Raw genomic sequence first — 4,689 nt, forward strand, 5'->3', positions numbered from 1 at the left:
GCGAGGACGGAGAGATGGAACACACACACGCTAAGGCTCCAAGGCCTTTTTAGAGATGTACTTCGTTATGTAATAATTACAATGAAAGACGCTGCAGCAGCACAGTGCACTGACCCGCATTCTTCCGACCCTGTTTACCACCCCAAGCTGAGATACAATGGGGATGGGAGGAGGGGTAAGAAGCCCTGTGCCAGACAGAGGGAAACCAGAACCCGAGCCCAGGGAATTTCCTTCCAAGCCCTGGCGCCAGCCCACGCTTTCCGAGGGGCTGCTCTGGCCCTAAGGATCATCAAGAGAGCTAGTTTAAAAATGCAGGATTCGATCTCTTAGATTTTTATTCAGTAGGCAGGGAAAAGGGGCTAGAAACAAGCTGGAAATCTGAATTTCCAGTCGGCTCTGGCAGTTCTGAGACAGTGACCTGCGGACCTGACGCTGAGAACACCCCATTGGAGCGTGGGCCACGCGCACTCTCCCGCGGGGAGGGAGAGCGCCTGTCGCGGGAACGCGCGCGGGTGCGAGCGCGCCGCTCCTCAGCAACGGCGCATGCGTATGTTCGCCACCCGGCGAAGGCGCGCAGCGTGGCGCGCGGGCTCTTCCAATCCGAGCCGGCGTTCTCCGAGTACGTATCCTGGAGCAGCGGGCTGAAGGCTGCGGGAGGCAGGAGGAAAGGGGCGGGCCGGGCTGGGGCTGGCGAGGCCAGCGAAAGTCTGGGCAGGTCTGAGGGGAAAGCCGTCTTTCTCCTCCGGAAGTGGCAGTTGTAAACTTCACCTCCCAGGGGTTGGTCACCTCCAGTCCCTCTTTGCTGTTTGTCCTCCCCACCCTCCAGGTCCTAGAGTCCGTCGTGTTCCCACAGTTTTTGCTCTTATCCCCGCGGGCTGTCTGGGCCTCCTCCTACCCCTGAGAGTTGAAGCTGCCTCTGGGGTCTTGGGTGTGCGGTCTGGACCACGCGAGACCCCCGAGGTAACCGCAGGGTGTGGGGGCTTCGAGGCGAACGGCTTGGGGGGGAGGTGTTGAGAGGGTCGTGGGGGGCCCTGAGTTAGTTTGGGGCTGTTCTGGGGCTGTCCGTGTCGCCTGTGGGGCACGCCTCCAACTCCCTGGGCTGGGTGTCTCCACCCACCTGGAGGAAGATCTCCGTGGAGCATCCTAGCCAGAGATCGCTGCCGCAGTGCCGGAGTACTGGGTAGGGACCAGAGGGCAGGACCCAGAGGATCTGGACTTGGAGCTTAGGTTTACCGCTACCGACTGCGGAGCTCTTTGTCTCCGAGAATCAGTCAGCCCCTCCAGTACTAGGACAGGGACCACGTCTTTCTGGTCCCCGCCTTCCTTTTAAATATGTCAGCCTCACACTAGACCCTATACGAATGTTTGATAAACGAATGAATGAGTTGTGCTTGACTGTCGTCTGCAGCTTCTACTGCTTACCCTCTAGGACTCTGAAAGACTTAGAAAAGGCAGCTGTGAGTTGCCCCGAAGCTGTACATTTTCTGCAGAAGTGGAGTCGACTTTCGAATGTTTTTATTCTATTATTATGTTTATCCTAGGTAAATACATATTTATTCGTTTTATGTCCAACGCTTTTGAGTACATTACAAATCGATGTTTTATAGCTCTCATAATCTTGGAGAAAAGAACCTACCATTTTGTCACTTGTTTGTTATTTAACAGTTAGTGCCTAGTAGCATCAAAGCAATGGTAGAGCAGGAAATAAACATGGTTTTTCATAAAATGTGGAGGAAACAACGGTACTGCAATCTGCTAAGAGGAAAAACGAAGGGAGTAGTGTTAGTCTGGAACTTTCCGCATTAGTCTGGGCTCAGCCATTTATTAGCTGTGTTATATCAAGCAAACCATTCGGTTCCTTGGCTCATCAAAGGATCCTCTTCTCAAGCATAGGGTTCCTTATTTATCAGATAAGTAGGATGGACTCAGTCTCTAATGTCCTATTTAGTTCTAAATTTTTTTAATCGTTTCAGCCCCTTTGCCTTGGTCTTGCTTTGATGAAAGAACTAAGTACCTCCTTTAAAGGTCAAATATATATCTCTGCTGATACACAATCCCAACCGAGGTGTGGTTACTGACGAAGAGAGCATTACACAGTGAAAGAGGATGGATATAGGAGTCAGCCAGATGTGGGTTTGAATTCTAATTCTCTAAATGAACATCTTTACACAAGTTACTCAACCCCTCCAAGCTTCAGTTTTCTCATCTGTGTAATGTGCACAATAATCTCATAGAATTATTGGGAGGATGAAATGAGATCAGGAATGCTTAGCTCTATATCTGGCACAAAGTAAGTGCTCAGTAATAGTAGTTTCTGTCTTTTCATCCCCCTGCCCCTCCCTTTTCCTCTGATCTGTGCAGACACATTGAGAGATGAGTACATTCTGCATGACCAACTGAAGGATTCAGATGTGAGGTAGGAAAACTTTGCATCAGCAGTGGCTCTAAAATCTAAAGTAGAATCACCTTTCTGGCTGGTGCTCCCTCTCAGGATGTACAGATCATTGCTCCCTTGGCCTCAATTACCCTTTTATCTATTTTCTTAAAAAATTCTTATTGAAGAATGATATACGTAACATCTCTTTATCTATTTTAGTAGGAATGGTGAGAATAGTCCGACTCCACTACGAAGAGAAGATTAATCTATTAATACATTAACATAAAAAGCTAATTTAGACCTTGCCTTTATCCATCACTGCTACAGGATGGCCTGGTTTTGGGCCAAGCCTGTGGAAGTGCCATCTGGATTGAGAATCCACTGCAGGTCCCAGCCATCTTTTGTCAGGAAGACAAACTTGTTAATTTGGACATGGAGAAGAATGGTCTATGTTTGAGAAATCTGCAGCAGGGAGCACAAGTGTTTTCCTGACTGATGAGGTCTCACATGCTCCCTGCCTGTGATGAGCCATGTCTTGAAGGCCAGTAGCAAGGCACACAGCAAATCTCTGGAGTCAGCTAACTTGGGTGTGAATCCTCACTGCCACTTACTAGAGATGTGACTTTGGGCAGGTGACTGAATATCTTTAAGCCCCAGTTTCCTCAGGTATAAAGAAGGTACATTAACAGTATCTTCCTCTCAGGGTTGGTATAGAGTGAAATGAGATAATCCATAGAAAGTTTTTAGCACAATGGGTGGAGAAGGGATTTGTCACAGTTGGAATGATGACTGCAGTGAGTGACTTTAATGTATCAGACAACTTATTCATAAGTAATGATTAACTGAATATTTTCAAATAGAAAATAATATTTAAAGAGTTACACAGTTATTGAAGAAGAGAAGAAGGCTGATGTTGGTTGCAGATTGTAAGGAATTTTCAATTACTCATGGTTTGGCCAAATTATTGTTTATTTTAACTTCGTGGAGTTTCACAGGGAAGTTTCAAGTAAAGCTAGGAACAAACATTTGGGGGCACTGTCATTCTTTAACTTAGTTTCCTTTTCCTTTGACATTTTTATTACTGTACTGTAACTCCCTACTTAACTGTCCTCATCACTCCTTGCCTTTTCACTCTGGTGGAAGAAGAGGGAGGAGATTTTACTACACCTTTTTCTGCCATGTTCAGCAGCGTGGAAATCCCATCATAGATTGAATTCAGCCACTGACCAAAACCACTTTGGTCTTTTGTTGATTTAGTCCTACTAAAACACACAGAGGTAGGTCCTTGTTCCTTAGTGTCATCAGGAGCTGATATCAATAAGGGAGAGGAAGAAAATTTAAAAAAAAGAGACTTGACACACATAGGCAGAGCTGATGTGAGAACCCATTTTCTTATTTTACTTATCTTTTACTCAACTTTTTTTTTAAAAATCCTGTGTGAGCATTTTCAAGTTTTTTATCTGTATTAGTTTTCTATTGATGTATAACAAGTTACTACAAACTTAGTGGCTTAAAACGGCACATAGTTATTGTCTCACAGTTTCTGTGGGTCAGGAGTCCAGGCAAAGCTTAGCTGGGGTCCTGTGCTCAGGGTCTCACAAGGCTGCAGTCAAGGTGCAGGCTGGGCCGTGTTTTTATCTAGAGGCTTGACTGGGTAGAATCTGCTTTCCAGCTCATTCAGGTTGTTGGCAGAATGTATTTCATTGCAGCTGTGTGACTGAGGGATCGACTTCTTAATGGCTATTGGGTGGAGGCCACCCTCAGGTCCAGCATGATGCCTGTAATTCCCTTCCATGTGGCCCTTTCTATAGGCAGTTTAAAGATAGCTTCTTCAAGGCCAGCAGGAGATTGTCATTCAGTCTGCTAAGATAAAAGTCTTATATAATATCATCATGGGGGTGGCATGCCATCATCTTTGTCATATTCTATTCATTATATCTCAGTGATCTGGAAATAGATGAAACTCCCTCCTGAGCTATAGAAGATGCTCTCTATAAGACCATTCAGATTTGAGGATCTTAGATGCCAAAATAATGCACTGAAAAATGACAGCTCTCTTCAAATTAGCTTTTTTGAAACAACTTTATTAAAATTTAGTAAACTCCCTCTTCTCGTACTTCTCTGCCCAATATAAAAAAACAAAAATATTATTAAGGCCCTAACTATCTGAGATTCTTTTCCTATGAGGTAAATAGAGGTCTGTTTATGCCTGATGTACCACATATGCCTGATGTACCACATATGCATGTGTGCATATGTGTGTGTATCTAAACTTTATCACAAAATAGAAACATTTTATGTACATGTTTTGA

At 45.2% G+C, this 4,689-nt stretch overlaps 1 protein-coding gene across 1 annotated transcript in view; it reads left to right on the top strand.

Moving 5' to 3' along the window:
- Nucleotides 1-532: 532 nt before the first annotated feature.
- CCDC171 (coiled-coil domain containing 171) overlaps nucleotides 533-4,689 on the top strand; it is a 382,203-nt gene continuing 378,046 nt past the window's right edge. The window contains exon 1 of the mRNA XM_012665015.1: nucleotides 533-619. The gene's annotated coding sequence lies outside the window, so the exon portion shown is untranslated. The remainder of the gene's footprint in view (nucleotides 620-4,689) is intronic.

This window comes from Propithecus coquereli, unplaced genomic scaffold, assembly GCF_000956105.1.
Source record: "Propithecus coquereli isolate 6110/MARCELLA unplaced genomic scaffold, Pcoq_1.0 Scaffold95, whole genome shotgun sequence".
In the NCBI taxonomy this organism is placed as follows: domain Eukaryota; kingdom Metazoa; phylum Chordata; class Mammalia; order Primates; family Indriidae; genus Propithecus; species Propithecus coquereli.